Here is a 25,554-nt window from a genome sequence, read left to right on the forward strand (position 1 = left end):
AACTAACTACTAAGTGGTGCAACTAAACAGGTTAATTAGAAACAGGTCAGAAACATGTCTGGATATGAAAAGAACGCTTTAGAGACTCTTAGAAGTCAAAATTGGACAGAGGTTCAATGATCAACATTAAACTGTATGTTCATATTCTGGATAAATGTCTAAAAAATGTTCCTCAACATAAAACTCTGAGACTTTACATGAGCCATCATCTACAGCAGTGGTTCCCAACCTGGGGTCTGGAACCTCCAAGGAGGTCCCCCAAAGAGCACAGGGGGTCCCCGAGGCTTTGAAAATTAGAACCATTGTGATTAATGTCCACAAATTGTCCCTATTTTAAGGAAAAAAAGTAAGGGTGTATGTTGTTTATTTAACTTTGGCTTTATCAAAGGACAGGACTCAACCAGAATGCATTATTTATGGTGAGAATCTCACTTTTGAAAGCCTAAAACCAGCATGGTTTCATCCCCGGGTTGAGCAGGGGGTCCACAGCATTTTAGTATGCATGAAGGGGGCCCCCGAGGAAAAAAGGTTGGGAACCGCTGATCTACAAAACATAACCCAATTAAAAGATTTAGAATCTGTAAAGAAATCTCTGTGCACATGGGACACATATTACAATAAGTATTGGATCATAATGACCTCATGGTTTTCAGGTGGCACTGCAGTTAAAACAGGGATGATTCTGTCATAGACATCAGTGCAGGGGCTCAGAAACATGTACATGCCACCTAAAAATGCAGGTTAAAGCTCTATAATACAAAGGTGATGATTTATGTGAAGATCCAGTAACTCTTCAAAGCTCAATTAAAATTGGATGGAGGGAAAGTGAAAACAGACTAATAAGAATTTAGAGTAATTTTTGAAAATCATGGACAGCATCCTGTGGATTTAATAAACGAGCAGTCATCCAGCATATTGTCAACCCTCAGTTCAAAAGCCTGCATCTCTGATGACTTGGGGGTGTGTTAGTACCTATGGAGCTGGTAAATGTGCAAGCTCAGTGATGAAAGATATACAGATTTTCGAGCAACTTGTGCTCCTATCCTGATTATATTTATCAGGGTCTTCTATATTTCAACAAGACAATGCTAAACCACATACTCCATCTATCACAGTAACAATGATAATCACGGTGCGCTGTTATGAATAAAACATTGGTTTATAAGAGTTTTAAATCACTGCATTCTGTTTGTATTCATGTTGTCTGCTGTTGTGTGTAGCTGAAGTACTTGACACCTGCACAGTAAGAGAGGAAACTTTGTGTTGCTGCAGAATAAATTTATAATGGCTGCAGTAAAGCAACACACAACCACTGAAGATCATTTGTAATTTAGACTCACACCATTAAATTTTCACATTTTCATACTTCTTTCCTTGTTCTTCGTTTGATGGATCAGATTTCCGTCTGAAGACCACCACTCCCTGCTGGGTGCAGCTGTGATGGTTTCAATTAACAGACTGAATCTAAATACACAACAGTGCATTTAATTCAAGCATGCAAATCTTTATTACAAGTTAGAATTAAACCCTCAGACGCAGGCAAAGAGGCAAACAATGTAGATCAACATCATGAGACTGTGAAAAGATAGGCAAACAAGGAACAGGTGAGTATTAAACACCAAATGCTGCAATGTCTGGAAAACGAGACTGTAGACATAACTGAGACAATCTGGGGACAGTAAGCTGCACCATGTTGTGTAAATGTATTTATGTTAGACGTGGCTGATTGAAGGCAGATGTGTGGGGAAGTGGTGAGAAAAAACAGACAAAGGGTTGAAGGAAGGCTTACACTGTAGGTATGTTGTAAACTGAGAATCATTTTGATGTTATTACTTTAGGATGAGCTGTTTATATTCAAAGATACAGTAAAATGCTTTCAATCATGTTGCTAGTGTAGACCAGAGAAGGCAAACCAAACACTGGCTTCAAAGCAGGAATTTTATGTGGGTGGGATGACATCAAGAAATATTAGATGTCACCAAAGTTATATTTCAACAGTGGACTGCATATTTAAGTCTGCATGTCATGTGTGACGGTTGTGTTAAAAAGTATTATGTCTCAAGAAATAAGCTTTCTTAAAATGAGTAAGTACTATCTAGCTAACTAAACTAGCTAGCATTACACTCTGTACTGAGTTTGTTCTTGTCTTTGCTGACTATTGTGTGAACGACAATGAGTTTATCATTTATCATCAAATTTCCCTATTTTATATGCATGTGTGCATTTATAGCTACACATTGATCAGTAGGTTTGCTTGTCATTCAAAGCATTCTCTTCTGTTTCCTCGGTCAAGGTGTCCTGACTGCTAGATACACATCAAATCAATAGGGTGCAAACATTTAATTTATCAATTTAATTCATATTGTTGGACCAATAGGAAGGTGTGTGGTTACAAAAGCCATAACTCAGTCACAAGAAAGAAGCTGACAACCAAGGAAAAGGGTGTCAACTCTGTCGAGGTGACAAAGATGCTAAAGTCAACAGTGTGTGTGCACGCACAGACATACATGCACGCAAGCACACACACAAAGAAGGGATGTTGTTCTCTTGTAATTGTGTTATTTTTGTTTAGAAATTACAAAATGTTTCAAAACAATTAAAAATGTTACATGCAAACATGTACACTCATAAAAAAATGGATGCTTACATTATTCTATTGCTATTGCATTTTCTTTTCCAGTTTTTGAAAATGTGTTAATTTTTTTCTAAAAAGTGAAAAAAAGAAGTATTTGAATTGTTAAATCATTTTTGTGAGGACCAAAATAGAATACAGAATATAAGACAAATGATTAATCTCAATAAAAAGGAGTGAAATGGCATGAAAACACATTGATTCTAACATGGGTCATTTTTGACCCACTTATGAAAGAGAGTTGGGTCATGTCACTTGTTCATCTAAGGGAAACAGAACTACCACTTTCACTTTTAATTGTACTAATTTAAAGTAAAATTAAATTATTTTATAACTCAGCGTTGTGGCAGATGGCAACAATTCAGTATAAATTATGATTAAAAAAGAAAATTTCTTAGATTCAGATGCTGACATACAAAGTTTAATGACGTCTCTATAATGTCTTTGTGTAAATCTAAATGAAAACTGAGCAAAACTTGAAATTATATTGAGATGTAAACTCTCTTTATCCCTTAAAGAAAAAGCCTGAATTGCAACACTGAGCAGTGGACAGATGGAAGTAAATCTCCACAGCAGGTTGCATTACAGGATAATTGGCACCGGTTGGAGTGAGATGGGAATTTTTTCAGTTGGTGTATTTTAACATGAAGCCTGCCTTGCCAAACATCTGCCAGTTTTAATGAATATCCACAGTGAAATTGTGTGCATGCAGCTTGTAATAATGAGAGCAGCTACAGCTCAATGCCAGTCCATGACTGTCTGATAATAACTTTGGCCTTCCACTGATGGGAAGCAAGCAGAGCAAGCGGCTATGACAATCCTAATTATCTGCATCTGTAAGGTGCACTGCAGTGATTCTTCCTTTCCACCTGGAGCCAGCTCACTTTAAAGTGTGTTGCTTTCTTATGGGCAGCAGACAAACAGATCCATCCAGCTGATGTCTAATGAAATCATGATATTTGAGGAATATATTGTTTATTACTTTAGATACGTTAGACATGAAATGAATGTTTTTATCCCTGCAACTGGGAATCTGGATGTGAGCTGTGTCTTAAACCTTAACCACCAGTTCTACCAATAAATACAGTGATTTCATTCACTCTGACAAAAGTTCAGCTCTGATTACAAGATTTAAATGATCAGATTGTGTGGTTGTGTTTGCATTAATTCATTAAATGTTTCTTCACTTGTTCTTGTTACATAATTTAAACGCAAACAAACAAAAGATTAAGCATTAAAACAAGAGGAGTTAATAATAGGGCTGAAGATTTAATGGGAAGTAGTGGAGTTAGGTGTCTCCTCTGGTGCTACTGTGGTAAATTATTGCTTCCAAAGGTTTCTCATCTTGCAATATTTAATGGTCACAAAGTGGTAGTGGACACCATGTACTTGTGTTTAGGTAAGGAAAATAACATGATAGGAGTACTGTTAACTCAAAATGAACAAATGTATTCATAAAGAAAATTTATCATGTACAAGAAGATGAGGACATTTTGCTCTAATACTTCATAAGCTGTTTGTTAACTGTATCATCTCTCGCTACATGTTGTGTTTATAACCCTGTAACTGGAAACACACAGCAGTTGTGCTTAAATTAAACTCCAGTTTCTGCTGTAATTTCACAAAAACTTTTATACAAATGACTTTTTTTAATATACAAATTAAAACTTGCCTGCATTAACATGCGCAATACGTTCTCCTCCCTTCAGACAACAAAAAGCCCAAATACATTTCTTTACAAATGACTTCTGTAAGATTTTTTTGTGCATATATTATAAATTCAAGGGCACCAGCTTGTTTTTTTTTTTTTTTTTTCTATTACGCCTGCTGTTATTTACAGCCAGTGAAATTTCAGCATTATAGGATCAAACAGGAAGAAAACATTCACATAAATCTGTGTCATTGATTTTTGTCGTACTTCCCCAGGAGGATGATATAAAGACATATGGACAACTATATTAAAAAAAAATGTCCATTTATATAATCTCTTTTTTTCTATTTGAGTCACATACCCTTCTCTCTAGATCCTCTCTAGCTAAATATGTGTTTTGCATCGCAGCAGGATTGCTGAATTGTTCCACCAAGAAATAACTACAAGGACACTTAAAAGGAAAAGGCAATAAGATAGAAAACATTCAGACACAGACAGAAATCACTTATAAGAGGCTCAAAATATACTTTAAATAATCACTGCATACCAGTGCAAGGCCAAGGTATAACTACATGAAGACTGTTCCTGCCAAGACTGGTAAACAACTGCGAGGAGACTTACAATGATGGGAAGTTTGCAAAAGCAAGAAAAAGATACGGAGAAAAACCCTGTAACTAGATAGCAGAGACAAAAACACTGACAATAATTAATTAAATTTCAAAACTGCTTATCCTCATCACTGTTCCTGTTGTTTTAGAAATTATAACAGAACCGGTTCTGCATTGATGGAACAGCTCCCTTTGAGGGGTGGAGGTGGTGCAGTGGTGGTTTGACAGAAACGTGGGTTTTATTTGACCTAATGATGGGATGTACTGCGCAGTCTTTAGGGCTCAGATCTCACTGCGAGCCTCATTTGTGTCATGCATATCTTCAAAGATTGGAGAAGTTGTTTCCAAATAAAAGAAACTAACCCCTAACACAGTTAAAAATTGTAGTTGTGTAGCTGTAGGTGTAGCCATCACACCCCAAAAAAATGACTTTGAAGGAAAATGAATAAAGCATTTTCTTTGGTGCAGTACTGGATTGGTTTTGGCTCAATAGATATGCACAGTGACAAAGAAGGTATTTAAAACTTATTTACTATTCCTTCCTGTCTCTTTTGGGTGAAGCTGAAAAATCTGCACCCATAGTCTGATGCAGAGCCTGCATACTTCATGCTTTTTAATTTAGCGATATGACGGCATAGCGTTGTCGTGTTTTAGCGACGTACACTTTTGAGTTTGCTTTTGTGCTGACAACTTTATCTTGATAGCTGATGACTTTTGTCCTGACATCTGACACTTGACTCTGAAAACGAGGATGTCCTAAAATAAACTCCATGCATTTAGCTAAAATAAATGTTTTAATTCTCTTAACATGAGCCATTTATATCTATTTATTTTAAATTACAGTACAGTGTTTGTTTGATAGGTGCTAGAGCATTAGTCAGCACTAAAGGCATTGGGACAACTAACGCCTTAGAAGGCACATAGAAGAAGACAGTATATATGTACATATTTGTTGTAGTTATCTGTAGTGCAGTCATTGCTGCACCTGAAGCCACTAGATTAACTTGCAGATGAAAACCAGTTTATGTCTGGAAGGAGTTTGGCCACTGACAGCCACCGTCCATTCACAACTGTGCTTAGTATTTGAAATAATTTCTATACCGTCTCTAGTACTACATATCAGTAATTTTCACACATTGTACTATTAAGCTGATGTCCATATGACCTCAGATAAGTATTGGTGGAAGGATGGATGGAAGGACGGATGGATGGATGGATGGACGGATGGACGGATGGATGGATGGATGGAAGGACGGATGGATGGATGGACGGATGGACGGAGGGATGGACGGATGGACGGATGGATGGATAATCCAAACTACAAAGGTATTTGTGAAAACTTTATTTTGTTTTGCTAAACTCTTGTTTGATGGGGAGTGATAGTGTTGTGGAGCACCACTCTTTAAGGCCTATCTGTAATGTGCTGTTTTATGGTTGCGACCTTCCACACTGATGGCAAATAACACTAATAAGCTCTTAGAACCTTTTCAGAATTCTTCTATAAAACCATTTTAAGACTTTTGTACCAAAACAATGTTTCCATAAAAAGACAATTATGATCAAGAGGGCTAAACAACATCCATTCCTTCAGGCCACCTGCAAATTGTTGATACTTGGTTTGAAAAATAATCCACCTGGAATAACACCTGCTTCACTACTGGGAAATACCAGGTCCCTCTTTGCAGAATGGGCCATTACATAAAAGTCACACAGCGTCACTCAACATTTAAAGAGCAATACTTTGGAGGATTGTTGCAATATGCCACTGTCAAGATAAACTGCTTCAGTGTAAATGTCATTCTTATTTGTGCTGATCCACCATGCACTACTTGAAAAAGGACAGTTTAAACGTGGAGCCATTTTAAGATGAAATGCTCAACAACCAAATACATGTGCAAAGGTATGGAGATGTCACGGTTTCGAATGGACCGCAGGGTCAGAGCTGTTTTTTTATTTTTTTTTATAAAGACCAATACAAAATATAACCTTTCTTCTTATTTATCTACAGTTTATAAGATACACATCAATTATTGTTTCCTGAACATCCATAGAGCTGTCAGGTCTCATCTTGCCTTTGGGGGCATGAAGCAATTCCCCTGAGGTAAATCGTTAAATGTTACTTTGAGTTAAGATTGGGGTAAGTCTCCTGGAAATGAATATGTCTCATTGAAAAACGGTTGTGTGTTTAAGAAATGTAGGTTATAGAGGTGGGGTGACGACATGTGCTGTGCCAGAGGGTGCCTCGCTGATGCACCTTCCAAAGGGCAGCGGGTTCAACTGTCAGCTGTACAGATGCAAAGACCTGTGGAGAGCTTCTTTTCATACTTCCCTCTTTCTTTTGGCTTTATGTGAAAAAACACCTCTCAGAATTTTACGTGTTTATCACAATCTGTAAGGGTAAACTTAAGCTCTTAGTACTCATGAGCCAAGCTCTCTTTTTTACCATGTACTCACTTGTATTCAGTTTCCCTCTCCTTTCCTCTCTACTGTCTTGTGCTTCTGAAAGAAACCAGAGAGAATCATGTTTGTTTAAAGTACTTTACTCTAGATTTAAAAACAGAACCAGCACTGGAGAAAATAACTAATGGTCTTCTCATGGCCTCAAATAAAGACTTGTGTCTTTACTTGTCTTGTTGGATCTCAGTATTACATTTGGTACTATTGATTACCACATTCTGTACAGAGGTTTAAACATGTTATTGGGTTTTAAAGAATCACATAAGGCTGGGTTAAGATAAACAATGAGTTTTTCTCCCACAACAAAGTGAGTCACAGGGTTCCTCAGGGGTCTGTGCTTGGACCACTTCCAAAAGGTAGGATTGTTAGGCAGCATAACATCAATGGCATTAAGACATTTTTATAGGAAACTATATCAAACCAATCAAGCTACTTGTACATTTCAAACTGGATTAATTTTCTTTTTTTTTTTTTTTTTTTTGCTTTAACTTATCACAAAGCATTTAGTGACCAAGCTCGGTTATTTCTTAAAGATCTCATAGTTTACTTGTGGTGCCTAGAGTTTCTAATGGGACAAAACCCTTGAGCTATCAGGCCCCTCTATGTGGAACAATCCTTCATTTTGAGTTTGGGAAACAAACACCCTCTCTACCTTTAAGATTTACAATACTTTAGACTAACAACTTTTTTACTTGATGTCTGCAAAAGTCACATGTTCTTGTGCTCAATAATGAGATGCTTCAAGACTCCTGTGATGGAGCCTCTCAATTATACTTGAGAGACTTTTTTTTTAATCCCTTTTGAGGCTGCTGCAGATGGTTTCTGGGACTGCAGAATTATTACTGATTACCCTGGGGGGATGGATGTGTGGGTTATGGTCAAATTAAATCTATTTCTCCATAATTTTCTTGGCTGAACAATGCTTTTGCCAAGCCAGCAGACTTACCACATCGCAGCAGAAGAACTCATCTTTCTGATGTCATTTGTCAATGTGAGCAGCTCTAAAGTAGTGACAAAATATTTATTATGATGTCGGAGTTACTGGTGATTATTTGACTTTTTATGAAGCCCTGATCCTCTAATGGCTCCAGTGTTTTGTTATTTGTGAAGCCACACTCTCACTTTTTACAGCACAGCAACAAAGAAACTATATTTTTGGAAGTTGAGTCCTTGTATGTGTGGCCTTCAAAGGATTCAACTAAATAAAGTAGCTGATTAAATGACTTAAAAGCTGCTTGTGGCCTCAATAATATCATCCATACATAAAGACCTGAGGAGTGGGAGAGTGTGTTAGCGAGGGTATGAATGTGAATGAAGTGGCTGAGGGTAGATTGATTTTATTCCTTTTTTTCTAGAGGTCACTGTGGTGAATCAGTTTTAAAGGGCACAGGGAGGAAGAAACCACAGCAGAAAAGGAAGAGCTAATATTGGATAAGACAGCCAATGAGAAGTGTTCTCCTCTTTTCAGGATTTTATCTCATCCCTCTCAGAATGAAATCATTCTCACTGAGTCTTTTAAACATCACCTCCTCCTATTTCAATCTTCAGGTAATAACACTGCAGCACCTTACATTTGGTCATATTGTAAGGTGCTGCACTGCAGGTTGTGTTTGCCTTTATGTGTGATTTAGATGCAGGAATTTGTGTCCTTTCACAGAAATGCAGCTCATGCAATTTTTTTTAGGGTTTTAGTTGCAAACCCCAAACATAAACGGTAGTGATGGCTAATGCAGCACAGCGTCTTACTCTATAAAATTAAAAGTAAAATATTTAATGTTTCTCTATTTATCAATTTCTTAAGACTACTTTTAAATAAAAGTATTAACTGTTTTCCAGTAACGGTGAAATAAACTGTTCTGACATCTTTCTTGCTGGACGTTACAACTGTTAATCACATAAAATGGATTTATCTGGCCACTGGGTAGATTTAGGACTCACTGCCAAATCTTAAAGGTCCCATAATATGCAAAAGTCACTTCCTAAAGGTTTTCTAACAGTCATATGTGTCCTCACAGCCTGTGTATGAGGCCCACAAATTACACAAAGGGAATAAACCACTGCCCCCGGTAGTGGATACTACCATTGACCCACCCTCCGGTAAACTGAGCCTGCCCTTTAAAATCACCGAGCGACGCGAGCGAAAACCAGATCCTGTCCCAGAGAGGGGCATGCACAGGCACCACTCATGAACATTTAAAGGTTCAGACACAGAAACAGCTCGTTCTCCGTAGAGCACACTAGAGCTACTTTTGTAATGGCTGAAATTAATTACCAAGGCTGAATTTGGGGTAATACACTTTGAAAACAATGTTGTTGGACCTCTGAAACCCATATGAAATTGTTGAAAAATGTATAATATGGGATCTTTAAACAAAATGCTTGTCCTTGAAGATGAACTAGATGGAAAAACAGCATTTGTTAGCAGATTTTAAACTACAACAACAGATTAATTTTGGTGGTGAGCAGGTGATGAGGACAGTAGTTAATGGGCAGAAACATCGAAGAGGAGGGAGCAGGAAGCTGCTGCTTTGTCAGCTGCCGACATGCTTGCGCTGTGACCTTATTAAACTGTTCTGAAAAACAAAATGCTCTTGTACACTTGAGGGTTTTAATGCAGAAGCCCCACTGCAGACTTGAACATTTAATTTAATAACTGGAATCCAACAGAAGCCAGTGCAGACATGACTTAATGGCCTTAAAAAGCCAGTCAAAGTCTGTTCTTTGTCAAGGCAACAATTAGAGCTACAAGTGTCTCACATATAGCCACTGGGAATTTTGTCAATTCTTTACAGTAAAGCCTCCCCATCTTCAGATCAGATGGGTTCTGCTGGTGTACGGCGCACTTTAAGTCATGTCACAGATTTTCAGATGGATGGAGGATGGATGGATGCTTAACCCATTCCATCATATTTTAATATTTTTTAGAATAAAGCAGACTGAATACAAAATGAAAATTTTAGTTGATGAACTTACATTTATAATTTATTAAAATGTGTATTTCATGATTATCATGAATTTTACATGTATGTTGTTTTTGCTTTCACTCCCTTACCCACTGGAGTGTCTCTATACCCCACGCCATATGTGCTTTTGAGTAACAGTGCACTAGATTTCAGTAAATCTTATCTACTGTACCTTTAACTCATTCGCTCATATTCTGCTACAATTCTGAGGTACTTGAGTATATAATGTCATTTTTTCACCAAACCTCCAGTAGCCTGTCCACACACGATATTTTAAAACATGGATATGTCCTCTGAAACAGGCTGATTAAATCCTGTCTTACCCTCTGTACTCTGGGGGCTGCAGAGTAGCCAGAACCGGTCCAGTAACTACAACAATCTGATGGTGATGAGCCATGAACTAAGTCATTTCACTTTCTTCTTCAGGCTATGTTGAACAGTTTCTGAAAGTCACAACTTTCTGAGATAATTTGACCAGGTATTTTTTTTTATTTTTGCGTGGACTGACAGCAGAATACAGCAGGACTGAGAGTGAGCTACTAGCTGTCTTATACACAACTGTGAATTTAGGAAATGTTGGAGGCTGCTGAGTTTTTCTTTTTTTTTAATGATGCAAAAATGTTCATTTTACCTTTCCCATTTCTATTTATGGATTTTGAGACAGTTCTGTTGACTTCACATCTTCATTTTCACAACCATCAGCTCTCAAACCTCATTGTGTTTGCTGTATTGATCATGTCAGGTGAATTCAGTTAAGCACAGGTGGACCACTGATAAATCCACCAGAGCTCAGAGGTGGCATAACAAAGAGTCTGAATTCTTATGTTAATGTGGTATTTCAGTGAAAAGACAAACAAAACACACAAAAAAACCCCTTTTGCTCCTGTATGACAGAGATATTCATGTAGACATAGGAGAGAAAAATAAAATGTGAAGGTTAGCGGATAACTTGAAAGGGGTGGAAAATGATCTGTCAGCACTGCAGATTTTTATAAAAGCAAGAAATAAACTAAGTTTGTTGTTATTAATAATTAACTGACGTAAATCCCTTCGCTATGCCTTACCTCAGACCTATTCACATATGCTTGACCCTATGACCAGAAGAATGTAGAGGAAAAAAAGATCTCTTAGTCCCTCAGAATCACTTGAAAGAAGAAAACAGCCAGTGTGCTTTGTGATCTGTTCTTTCAAAGGCTACTCACTAAGCTGCTTCACGTCTCAGTACAGGCAGCAGTAAATGATATAAGTCAGTAAAAGTCCCTTTTTCTTCTGAAAAACCTAAATCTAAACCTTCATTACATCAAATAACTATTTAAAGAAGTCAAATCCAACTCACCTTTGTGCCTGGTGATGCAGAAATGTCCCATTTAAAATCTAAACTTAGTCAAATGTTATGTTTAGTCTAGACACTACATGAAATTGATTATTCTTCATCAGGTCTCAAGCAGATACAGACATGAAGAATTCAACAGCTACAAGCTTTAAAATCATGAGGAGCTGGAAAGAGTTTACTGGCTAAGGCCAAAATAAACTAAAGAGAACTACAAGAAAAAGAGAAAACCTACGTCAAACAAAAGAAAATACAATTAGCTTACCTCCCTGGAGTTGTTACTAGATGAGAGGGACAGATCACCAGTCCATCACTGAGAGAGATAAACAATAACTCATGCACACACTCCCTCCTAGAGGGAATTTAGAAACACCAATCAACCTACATGTGTGTTCTTGAACTGAGGAAAGAAGTCAGAGTACCAATGCATAAGGCCGTAGCTGTGGTTTAAAATAGGAACCTTCTTGCTGTAAGGCCATGGTGTTAACCACCACACCACAGTGCAGATGCAGATTGTATTTTTAGATGTTTCCCTCCTGCAACACATCTGATTCAAATGTAATGCTTTTCCAACAGCTTTTTGTCAAGTTCTGCATAAGCTACAGAATAATTCCATTGATCTGAGTTAGGTGTGTTGCTGCAAGGAACCATCTAAAATCAGAAGGATGGCAGCCCTTGAGGACGAGAGTTGGTCGCCCCTGGTATAGAAGGATCATCAGCCATTTTCGTGTTGCACCATCTTGCAGAGCTGCCATTACTCCAGAGACGACAACTGTCAGACAACTCTCAAGCTGATGGATGGTGTCTGACTGACAACTGTTCACCCAAATTTACTGTCTGTTGTTGTTGGGAATAAAATCCAGTGTATTCCTGTTTGGGTGGCGTTCCACCCTGATGTGCACATTGTGCCACCAGTGGAAGAGAGCATCAACTATCAACCCTCATCGATGTTGAAAAAGGGCAACCTTAATGAAGTCTTTGTTCTTTGCATTCAGTTTTTTCCTCAGTTAAAGTTTTCTACTACTGTTCAAACACCAAAAGCTGCACAAGTCCTTCCAGATTTCCTTGACATTGTTAAAATAGTATGATTCTCTTCTTCTCTGATGTGCACATAGATGTCCATCATCCATTACAGTAGTGGTGGAGGGTCTGCTTCCAGATTTTTCTACAACGACAGAATAATGAAACCATGCAAATAATTTTTTTTTTCTTTTTTAAGAAACAACCTCAATGCAAGACTTAGAGCTAAGAGGCTCCAGTTTAACTGAACAGTAAAACCATTGCATCATTTTCTCTTTTTCTAATCTTTAAAGCCTAACCCAAGAAATAATTGGCAGCAGAAAAGTCTAATCTTTTTAATTAGAAGTTTTTATTTGGGCCTTTAACAAAATTACAAAAAAGAAAAAAAAAAAAAAAATTGGCATTTTTGTTAACGTGCATGTCCTGCATCCTAGTGAAGAACTGCATCACTTTGTAGAATGAAGATTATGTACCTTTGGTAGATTTTTTTTAGCAAGATCAACAATGATTTTACTTATTTTAAATATAAATGGTAAAGCTTGACCGATACAGTATTACAAGACTGTATCATTAAATCGCTGGTTGTGCTTGGAACAAAGTCCAGAACTGTTTTTGGTCCAAATTACATGCTTCCATAATGCACACTAAGAATTCATAATTTTATATTTTAGTTTGAGACAAGGCTGACTCAACACCTGCCTGTTTGACTGTAAGAAGAAGCTTCAGCTGTCTGTGTTGCGTAAAAGCAATTACTGTGTGCAGACTGAACTATGTCTCACTCATCTGTCCTTGTGTTTGGCTCAAGGCTTAGACACATATTGATGTTTTGCTCCTGAGAGTCAGATCTCTAAAAACATTTCATTACGGTACAGATGAGAAGCCGAGGACAACTCAGCGTGCAATCTTTCTGTCCTATAATTCAGCCTGGCCAATTGTCTCAGCCGTGTATTACTTGTTTTCCTCCTCCGACTCTTTCCCTCCGTTCCTACACAGTCAGTCTCAGAGATTTGGAAACTCATTATCACAGCAAATTGCTCCGAGTCAGTCACAAGTAACACGGCTTTGCAATCTTACGTCGTTTTATGTTGCAAACAGTTGAGCCTCTGATGCAGTTATTTCATCTAATTTGTGGAGCTGATTGGAAACACAGAATGGCTGCTTTACATTAAACTGGGACAACTGGCGTTTTCCAGATGGAAAGCAGCTTCACAGAAGAGCATTAAGAGTAAACACACACAGCCCCTGCAGAGACTGAGGGGTGAACAGAGTAATCAAGCATGGACTAAAAATCCACTCAGAGCTGCCTCAATGATGATGAGAAAAACCTGCATTTTAATTGTATGTAATGAGCTCTAAAGCTGGGTAGCTGAAGGTCGATCCTTCATTCAACAGGTGCCAACAGAGGGAGGGCAAAAGAAAAGGAAGAAAGATGAGGAGGAAATAAAGGAAATGAAAATGAGAGATAGAAAGGAGATAAAAAAAATGTTGAAAAAGGAAAAAGATGCATAAATCGAGAGAAAATGAACAAATGTGCACTGAAACTGCAATTAAAAGACATGGATTATACATGCATATGGTAGAAAAAAAAAAAAAAAAAGAGAAAATAAGAAAAGAAAAAAACAGAAAAAATGAGAGAAGGATGTACAGGAGAAAAACTACACAAATCAATGAAAAACAGGGATAAAAGAAGAAAGGCATATACAGTAACAGAGGAAAATTAAAGAAGAGGAGAAGTAAAGAAAAATAGAGAGAGAACTAAAAAGATAAAAATCAAATCAGACAAGATTAAAAATTAAACAAAGAGAAAAAACATTAGCTGAAATGAAAACAAGAAGAAAAGGGAAATAAAACAGGAAGGGAAGTAGGTAAAAGAGAAAGAGAGGAGAAGAGAAAAAGGAAATTAAAATAGCAGGAAGGAAAAAAAGGGTTCAGGATGGAGATGAATGGAAGGAGGAAAAATGAAAAAGATGACTCAACAGCAGAGCAAAGCATAACAAAAAGAGACATAAAAGAAGGGAAGGGGAGGAAGGAGGGGCAGGGAAGAGAGGAAAATATGGAACAAAATGACAAGAATCCTCCTTCTGTATTCAGGTTTAGATTAATGAAGAAGAGAAACGAGAGGAAACAATGGAGCAGGAACAGAGAAGAAAACAGGAGCCTAAAAAAGACTAAAAAAACATAGAAAAAAAGCTAAGAGAAAAAAGGAAAAATATGATCAGATGCACCTGGATACAGGTGTGCCTCATGTTGTGTCAGGATGCAGAGCACCTGTAGCCTGCAGACAGCTCATGACAAAAGCTAAAGGGCAGCTCATCTGTCAGACAGCAGTTTACAGGCTGACTGGGTAGGGAAGAGGCAGGTGGCTGTTCAGCAGGGACCCGACCCTCATCAACAACTTGGGACCAGAAAAAAATGGCCGAGAAGAACAAAGAGGATCACTGACAGCTTTAAAGTGCAGGAAGCCAAAGAAAATGGAAGAAAATATTCCAGTTATATCCAAATAACTTCTATAATCTGAAATATATTTGATACACAGACAATTAAATTTGCTAAAGTCCTGTTTGCTATTTGCTGGCATGATTCGACCCTTTCTGGGTTCAACATGATCAAATGATAAAAGTCAACCCCTACCTGCTCTCATTTCTGAATTTTAGCATTCTTTGAGCTTTTTTAATATCTTGTCATCAAGTAACAGCCATACAGCATCCAATGTGTACATGACACCAATGATTTGATGGCATTTCCTGAAACAACCTGGTTCAGTCATCCCTGACCTTCGTTTGACCATCAGTGTCGTCACAAGCAGCCATCTGTCAGCGACACAGCAGACGTGGGTCATGTTCGGCCTCTGGTTCAGAAAGTCAAAGCACCATTAATGAAATATTATGTGACTCACAGCACTTCAGGGCTTGTAGAAGACTTTTATGGTTTCCTTACTTAACTTCAGGTGAAAAACTGAAAAAAGGAGAATTTATTCAATTTTTGATCAAAGGCAAAGCTCCCTGTGGATATAGAGTCTGAATAAAATGTGTTGATGCTGCAGGAACAGCAAGAAATTTCAGTTAGTCTACAGTTTTATGACTGTGGCACTTGATTTTCCGCTCCTTGAGGGACATTTTCCTGCAGGTTTTAGATGCTTCCCTATTGCAACACACCTGGTTCAAATTAATGGACCATTGTGCAGAAACAAGGTGTTTAATTTGAATCAGGCATGTTGTAGCAGAGAAACATCTAAAAGCTGCAAGATAATGGCTTTCAAAGACCAGAGTTTCATATCCCTGATGCAACATGATACAAAAAGTATGATTTAACTCAGGTTCAAGAGCTAGACCACACCTCAGACCCTCATATTTCTAAACACCCACTAGGCCTGCACACCTGTTTTTTCTCCTACCATCATCCTTTTTCTCTTCTTCTCATATTTGGTCTGGGAGCCTGGGAGCTTATCCCAAACAAATCTTCCTGCACTTTACTTTTCTTCTCATCAGCATGTTCACCTATGTCTGGTTGTGTTATTTTCCCTTTAGTTCTGTAGAGATTTGAATGAAAAGACACTAAAATCATTTGGCCGGGAAGATTGAGTCACCTGACAGTTCTGCCGACACTCTTGGCCCTTTTACTCCATGTTGACATGATTCTGCTGTGTAGTGTCTGCGAGGGACTCCCCCCCCCCCACAGCTCTTTTAAGCTGGATAAGCAAATAAATGCAGTTTTCAAACTGTGCTTCTTCCAACTTTATGTGATTGCTGAGGTGAAGTCTTATCTATCCCTCAAAGACCTGCAAAATTTTACTCATGCTTTGCTCACTTTTTAACCATATTTATTTATTTATTTCAAACAAAAAACAAAATTTATAAAAGAAAAACAAAATTAAATGTTATATAAACCATGAATATAATAATACCAAAAGAACAAAATGTAAGATTGTCACTCACGATTGTTTGAAAATGAGTACGATGAAGCTAAAGCTTTAAAAGTCTGATCCCTTATTGCTATATTTCAGGGATTAATAATACACTTGATTCAAATGAAATGGTCCCCTAGTTCTGCACAAGCCCCTTAATGACTCATTGATTTAAGACAGGTATGTTGCAGCAGAAAAACATCTGAAACCTGTAGGACTCTGGTCTAAGAGGTCCTGAGTTGGTGATCCCTGCTCCTGCATTGCATAGTATGTCGGCCCAGATAAGAAGTCCAAGCATCGTCCACATTGTCCTTTTTTTTTCTTTTTTTCTTTTTAAGATTTTACTGCTGACATTTAAAGTTTTTAATAAAGTGGTTTCATCTTATTTAACAGATCTTATCAGCATCCCGATCCCCTGAAGGTCGCTGTGGTCACCAGCCTTTGAATAAACCAGATTTTGTCTTATGCATGGACATAGAAGAGCAGGGATGGCAGAGACGTGTCTCAAATATCCAACATCTACAAAAGGTCATTACATACTCCATGAAAAACAAGAACTTTGTTCTTGTTCTTTAAAGAAGGTTGGGACATCTTGCAGGTTGTTCTCGATGCATCAGCAGAGAAGACTTTCTTCTCGTGTGGCTCCATTAAATATGGCGTGATTGGTCGGACATTTGAGGTGGCCGTTGTTAACGCGGAAAAGAATGAAGCGGAAAGTTGTTGTGGCTCCCACATTTCCCCTGATGTGAGGTTCAACAGATAGTTTTAATGGACAGCTGATTGAGGTGGTAAGAAAGTAGGAAAATGTATACAAAACATGAGGCATTTGAAGACCTGGACACGCTGCATGCTCAACCCCGCCCTGTCACAGACGAAGTTTCTCATTAAATATGAAATAACCTGGTCAGTTGTTCATTGCACATTAAAACACAGACTATATTACTGACAACCCAAAAAACTGAGCAATATAGGCACACAAACATTGCCTGTATTAGTTCTACAATATCTTTCATTCTAAACATCTGCATTTCATATGTCCAATTCACTCAATTAGTCTTCATGATACTAAAAATAAATGTCTGTCATGAGTGCAACAAAACACTGTCTTCCAGGAGCCACTAAGGGCCAGTTTTTTTGTGAAAAAATCAAACCTACACCCTTGGTCTCATGTGTATCCTTCTATACAGTGTCATATTTTTGGAGGGGGGGGGGGGCACTTTCTCTTGTCACCTCGATATTTCTAAAATCCTGGTACCGTCTCTGTAACCTGCACGAGCGCGTGTGTTGCCTCTGAGGTGCGCAGACCCTCTCCTGCACTATTTAACCTTTCTGAGTGATGGACGATTAACTCCTCTGCTTCCTCCAGAGCGCATTTGTCCCTCCGTGACTCCAATCCGTACGGTCCTCCGGCGCTGCGCTGGTGACTGTGCACAGTTGCTTTTCTCACACTCACGCACGCAGTATATGCTTCCTCGTGCAGAGCGGTGAACATTATCAGCAGACATAAGCACGGTCTCCGGACGCAGGCTGACACACGGCGGACTGACAGCTCGGACCGGTGAGTGCAGGTCCTTCTTTTTATCTCAGATGAGCTGCATATTGGTGGATTTTTTTTCACGGCTGTTTGCAGACATGACATGTACCAGATGCGCCACTATTTAGACCCAGCAATCTAACGGGTGACAGCTGACTGCTGACGATGCTCGCAGCTAGTTAGTGAAGGAAGGGGAAGTTCTGACCCAGAATGAGCAGAATTAAAACTTAAAGATTCACATTGAGGCAAACTTCAGATGCAGCTCTGAGACCAGAGGATTTGATAGTTTATTGTAACTGATCGTATTTACTGTAGGTGCATTTTATTTATTTATTTATTTACAGAAAACTGGGTTTTAATGGACATTCTCTTTTTCTTAATTTGATCCTAAGAGTTATCTTTCATGTCTTCAGTATTCAGGCTTTAGAACACAGACGTTGGTCAGTGCATAGATCATAAAAGTTATTGCAACTACTCATGATCCACTCACAAAAGAAAACTGATTAGATTATCAACTCTTATAAGAATAGTTTTTTGGTTGATTGGTTGGTTATTAAATAAAAGACAAACCTTCAATGTCCTTCTGTGCCTTTTTACATTCCTCAAGTGGAGGCTCATTTGTGAGGCATCATCAGTATGGTGGAGCATTTATGTGCTGCAAAAAAACAAACAAAAAAAAAAAACATAAAAAACAAACAAACAAACAAAAAAAACATAAAAAACAAACAAACAAACAAAAAAACAGACATCTGAGATTTGAATGTGCACAAGTGGAAGACAAATTCCCTTCAGACGAAACATACATGAACAAAATATACAGCATGGTGCAGAAGTCTTAGGCCAGCCCTAATGTCTCTATAATTCCATATTTCCAAGAAAATAAGAAATATTTACAGTGAATCACTAAAAGATGTCCAAGTTAGTGGAAAAGGGGCATGTAAGGCAAAAACAAGTTATTTTAAATCTTTATTTAACTCCTTAGACAAGCTTTCTTGTAGCAGGGGATAGTTCTCCAGGCTTTCCTGGAGACATTACAAAGCTCTTCTTTGGATGTTTCTGCCTTTTGTTCTGCTTTCTGTCAAGATGAGTTCCGTGCTCTAGGGAGGATTTATTACTCCATTAGACCTGTTCCCACTGATGTTCAGTCCAGTTCTTATGTCATTTTCTTCCTGTTTTCCTTCCTTAATAATGGTTTCCTGACAGTTATCCTCCCGTGAGAACCACTGATGGTCCTGGGGCATTTCTCATGTCTTTCTTGGATTTGTTCCTATTTCTTAAGGACATCACTTTCAGATACTGTTCATCTAATCTGGAGTTTTTAGGCCTGATACATGTTTTCGGCTAATAGCTTTTTTGGAATCACCTTGCTGCTGCAAAAATTATATATTTTTTTATGTCAAATATTGTTATATTATATGTTATATTAATATCATGGATATTTTTGACAGGTGCCACAACAAAAAGTAACAAAGAATGTGTCTTTATGACAGGCTGCAATTAATAAAGAGACTAAAGATCCAATTTAAAAAAGATTTTTTGCTAAGTTTTCTGTTATGTGTCAACACAACACTGGTACATCCTTTGTGTTCAGACCATTCTCATTTTAATCATACTGATGCCTAGATGTGTCAGTTTTCACTGCAGTGTACAACGAAAATATGAGCCTTCATTGCATCATTTCATGCTGCAGATAACTGACAATCTGCAGCTATAGGGCAGTCCCTGTGTGTTGGAAAGTGGCAGTACAAGCAGCAGTGTGTGATGAGATGGGACTTAGAAAAAGCATATTCCTCTGAAAATGGGAGCGTACAAAGATTGAACTGAAAATGAATAAAAAAAAGGGAGCTAATATCCAAAGAAAAACTCTGAAAGAGCTTCACAAAGTATGGAGAACGACTGCAAAGAAAGAAAGAAAGAAAGAAAGAAAGGAAGGAAGAAAGAAAGAAAGAAAGAAAGAAAGGAAGAAAAGAAAGAAGTAGTCTTCTGTAATTTAGTATCATTACATTAACATATAGGTCTTGTTGTGCTGATGGACATAAATTGCACATTTTTCTCATTCTTCTCATTCTGGCTTTCCAATCATATATTTCAGTGGATTTTTTTTCTTTCTTTTTACGTCTGCAGCACATTTTGTGTCTTTGGCGAACTGACTTTACCAGAAGCCAGAAAATAGATTTTGCAGCAGGTGGTGCCCAATGTTCGAGGGTCTATTTCACAGCAATTCATGCTGCTTTTTGGTTTGTTTTTAAACTAACTGAACAGTCATTGAAAAATGAAGTGAAATTTGAACAAAGTGTTAAAGGCGCAGACCTCAATTTTCTGCCTGCTGAAATGGATCAACAGTCTTGTTTATGGTCATTTTGTCTATGAAAGATGTGCCGCAGGACAGAAAGCATGCATTATGTTTCTTCTTTGTAATATTCAAGACTTATTCCACGTTGAACCAAAATAGAAAAAGTATTTCACAACTTTTATGTCGTGCCTCACATTAAAGAAGAAATACACAGATTCATCAATAATCCCACATTAGAAGAATGTTTGAACAGTTTATTTGTAGCACTAAAATAATAAAGTCCAAGTTCAATTTTTCAGTTCATGACACCAAAACCAACTTAATTATCTTATCTATTCAGTGTGCAGCAGGGATTAAATGTTTTGAATCTGATAGCTGGAGAAACAAGAATTCAGATTTATTTTATTCAGTTTTCAGTAACCAGCTGATAAAACAGTTTTAATTTCACGCCTGTTTTCCTTCCTTTAATGTTTTACATCTCTGATTTAATGGGTGCACTTTAGTTTAGTTGATTTCAACTTGACCCAATAATAATTAGTCTGTTTTGACACGTTTAACTTGCACACAGGCAAGTTATCCGTCCTAAAATGAGCTTTGCTGAATCATGTAACCATGTAACAGGTAACCTCCCCACCACTGTGTGAATATGACATGTGATGATTAAATCATTTAAATATCATGTGACACGCTAAACTCAGCTGTGAAGTCACGTTGCATTTCCAGAATTACATCACAGATCAATTTTACATAAATGAGCAAAAAAAAAGAAAAAAAAGAAAGACTTTTTAAATTTCTTGATGAATCTTGTTTAACTGAATGCTAAACTGCTCTAAATAGTTTTAAAGTCCAGATCCCAGATAACGTGTTGACGTCAATAAAACCTGCAAAGAATATTGGATGCATGTTAAGCTGTAATACGACTCAGAAATGACTACAGTGATGGTAGACTCAGCTTGTTCAGCCTCGCGTTCCCATGATGGACATGAAGTTCTCGGCCAAAGATCGGAGCAGGAGAAAAATACTCCAGTTTCTCCTCACTGGAGCACAAATGTTTCCATGTACAACTCCCTGGAAGACTTTAAAGACTCTCATATTTTTGTCCTATTTTCAGCTGGTTGACGAGTTTTCAGACATGCACACAGCAGTGTGCTCACCTGTGTGTGTGTGTGTGTGTGTGGCATCAGAGCGGAAGTCTGACATGAGAGAGAGCAGCTATGACATGCTGTCATGTAAATCAGATAAATAACATCAGACTGTTTAGCTTTTAATAAAAGAACTCAGTGTAAACGTGTTCTAGAGGAAATTGGACTTCTGCTATGTCTTGGCTCTGTATAGAAAATCTGATCAAAATAAATTAAGGTGACCTTCTAGTGGGGGTGGTGGGTGTCTTTGGTGCCCCGAAACACTGGAAAGGATGCATCATTCCCTTCAGTTGCTATTTACACACACACTGATGACTTAGATGTATGTGTATCTGGTAAAAAGCAAGACTGATGCTGACTGACAGAAAAATGCAGATATTTCTTTTCTAGCTTAAATGAGCTTCAGTGTTTTATCAAACTGAATATTTTTCTGGCAGCTTCTGTGAACAGATCAATAACAGACAGCTTGTGTGAGTGTTAACACTGGTGTGTGAATAAGCACTTGTCTTATGCATGTTGTGGGGACATAAGTCTGTGCAGTTGCAGTGTGTGGAACTACCCTCCAGGTAGGGGAAAAAAAATCCCCATGAGGTAAAAGATAAATATCAAGGTCGCATTTTTTTCAGTGTCAGGCTAAGGCTATGTCCACATGGCACCAAAGCCGGTTCAGGTATGAAAATGGTGTTGAAAACTAGGAGAAAGGCTTCACCATCCCCATGAAACCGCTGTAGTACATACTACAAGCCCCTGTGGGGGGGCGCTATGATGATTAAAGAGCAACACTCCAAAGCTAGAACAAGACTTAGTGTGTGCGCAGATAAAGGCGCTCTGCATGTTGCATGAAGTTTACATTGGAAGAAGAGAAGATGGCTGAGGATTCAGTGCGGAAGAGAAACATTTGTTTGGACTGATGAAGGAGTCGAGCCAGGACTGTCTGGAGCAGCACCAAAACACAGTGGGTCACCAGTGCCATTAATGTTGTTGTGTTTGTGTTCGTCCCATTGACATCATATCCTCCAGTTGTGCGGCTATGCTGTCCTGATGGAACACAGACGGTAGAGGTCTCAAACCTATCCACCTAGGTACCTGGTCTCAGACATGATTGGTTTCATGGGGGCTAATCCCTGGTTTCGTGTGGATAAAAAGAGGAATTGCTAAAATACTTTTGTGGTTTTACTGCAATTCGGCACCGTGGGAATGGCCCCAAAGACTTTAGGTCTTGTATGTAAAATTTTAATTGGTGTAAAATTGTTAGGGGGGGTGGACATAAAGCAGTTTTAGTCTTGGTCTTGGTCCAGTATGACTTAACTTGTTTAGTGCAGTGAGACTGCAAAGTCTTGATGAGTTGGTTTGTTTGAGTCCAATTTGGCCACTTATTTTTTATTGTCTAGGCCCGTTATTCAAAAGGTCCAGTTCATATGTGTAGCTGCAGTGTGAAAACAAACTGTAACCAGAAGAATGTTTCAACCCCCAACTGAAATGAGTCCCCAATCAGACGGAATCTAATGGACTATTAGGTGCACCCTTTGGGTCATATTTTTTTCAAACAAAATGCATTGTGGGTTCAGTGCATGGCATTGCAAGTAAATGCAACTTAAACTTACAAGGGTATGGGGTGTTAGGCGGCTTTGAATGGGAGAAACAGCTCACAGTCAGATGTGGAAGAATTCTGTAAAAGTTTTGATAGAAATCTAATCATGTCAAGACCGTTAAGATCTGATGCAGCTTCACATTTAGCTGTTATGGAAATCGAAGTTGTTATGCATTAAGCAATAGATGAACGAGTTTTCTTCTTCATTGTGTGTTTTCTCTTCCCCCTTGAGTAAATCTTGATGCAGGGTCACCTCTAGCGGAGAGTGAAACACGTTATTTAAAAGGTTCGCTTTTTTTTCTTTAGAAGTGTAGCATTAATGGGATCTTGGTCCGGACGGCTGTTGTCCCCCCAACTGAACCGAGTCCCCAATCAAACTGAGTCTAGTGGACTATCCTGGTGTGAATGCACTCTGTGTTTGTTCCTGTGTTGGTCAGTTGGCATGGTACCATCTGGAACCAGTTTTAGTCTACTTCCTGGGTTTGGCGTGACTGTCATGTACCATCATGGTCTGTATCTACACCAAGTTGGCTGGTCTATTCCAGGGTAAGACCAGTCTTGGCCAGTTGATTCAGTTCAGGTTGAGTTAGCTAGTCTACTTCAGTGTTATTCCAATCAGGGATGATTTGGTCTAAGTCCAATCTAGATTATCTGGTCTACTGCAGTCTGGATCCAGTTGTGCTCATTATGTCTAGGTTCAGTGTGATGCATGGAGTTTCAGTAGGGATATGGATCCAGTCTCAATCAGCTGTTTTGTTTCAGTCTGATATATGTATCTGAACTATTCCCTTTATTTTTCTGTTCTGAAGGTGCTGCATGAACAACATTAGGTACTTGCTGGTGTCCCTGTTTGTTCCAGTGGAAGAACATGTGGGTGATTGCAAGATCAGTACCTTCCAGAAGTCCAGTGGCCACTTAGCAGCAGTTGTAAAGGTTAATGCTCAGACATCCAGTCTTTTTACCTGTCCAAGTCTTTCAAACTCTTTGTAAAAAATGACAAGCAGGTAACTCCATGGGTTTCATAAGACAGAGCTCTTTCTGTTTCAAAGCATTGCATGTTTATGATTAATCAGTTTCACTTCTTGAAGAGCAAGAGTTCAGTATTTTTCTTTGTGTTTTGCAGAACCCATTTTGGTCTGAAGTCCAGTTTTGAGTGGTCTGATAGCAAATCAATTGGATTCTTGAGCTGTCAAGACTGAATGCAGCCGGGCACTAGCTAATTCATCATTATGTCAACCCATGATGCAGGTTACTGCCTTGTTTTTTTTTTTTGTTTCTATGGAAACCCAATGGAGAAAACAAACATTTAACCTCTAATGCCAATTTTGACTTCACAAGTTGTACAAACTACTTGTGTTTGACTTGATATTAGATTTTTATATGCTTATTTTATAACTACTGGAAGAGTACATTCACTAATTCATTCTGTTTCCTTTTCTCCATAACACACCCCCAACTATTGCTGGAAAAGACATCAGTGAGCATTGACCAGCAGGAAGTGCTAAACGCATCATTACCCAAAAGCCATTTGTTTAACTAGTCAGTGGATCTTCAATATTGAAGTCAGTTTGTTATTAACAATATGAGTTATATCAACATGCTTTTGATTATTTTCAGCTGCTGCATCTTAAAATTTATCTACATTTTCAGAAAATTATTAAAATAAAATGTAACTACTCCTGGTGTAATGCCATTAATTTTGAGAAAAGTGAGAGTCTCGCTAACTAAATCTGTGTTTATTGTCAGTATTGTTGTATGTAGAATGAGTGTCAATTATATTTACACGCAGACTCCAAAGTTTTTGTATGTCATATCCAGTGTGTGTATAAATATATATATATATATGTGTGTGTGTGTGTGTGTGTGTGTGTGTGTTTTCTACTGTTGTCCTCTCTGTTCTGACGATTTTCTTTTTTTTTGTACTGTGTCCACAATGTATAGATGAATTAAACTCAATGGACTCAGTATGAAAGGTCTCTGGGTCTATCAGCTATTAACATATTCTACATCTTATTGAACTTAATGCTTTTTAATCTCCTGATAAGACTATAGGAAAACTGGATTCAATGAAAAAAGCACCAGTCAGACCAAATAAATGAACATGAGACCTTTGAAGAACAGTTTTACAATGCCTTGCTGAGGGAGGAGATCTGCATACACCTATAAGTCAGATGATTTCTGCATTTCTTCAGAAATCCAGCTACTTCACGAGATAATTAGTAAACTGAATCAGATAATTGGATCAGCCCCTTATACTGTATATTGTTTATATTTAACTCTACAGAGCCAAGCCAAGCCAACTTTATTTTTAAAGCACTTGACAACAACAGCTGCTGAAACAAAGTGCTGAACTAAAGATAACTAATACATACAGAGACATGAAGAGGCCTCAAATCAGATGTATCATAGCAGTAAAACATCTAAACACC

At 38.1% G+C, this 25,554-nt stretch overlaps 1 protein-coding gene across 1 annotated transcript in view; it reads left to right on the forward strand.

The window, feature by feature from the left end:
• Positions 1–17,512: 17,512 nt before the first annotated feature.
• npy8ar (neuropeptide Y receptor Y8a) overlaps positions 17,513–25,554 on the forward strand; it is a 61,136-nt gene continuing 53,094 nt past the window's right edge. Inside the window, exon 1 of the mRNA XM_041970997.1 lies at positions 17,513–18,123. The gene's annotated coding sequence lies outside the window, so the exon portion shown is untranslated. The remainder of the gene's footprint in view (positions 18,124–25,554) is intronic.

The sequence above is a fragment of the Melanotaenia boesemani genome, chromosome 19 (assembly GCF_017639745.1).
Source record: "Melanotaenia boesemani isolate fMelBoe1 chromosome 19, fMelBoe1.pri, whole genome shotgun sequence".
Taxonomy (NCBI): domain Eukaryota; kingdom Metazoa; phylum Chordata; class Actinopteri; order Atheriniformes; family Melanotaeniidae; genus Melanotaenia; species Melanotaenia boesemani.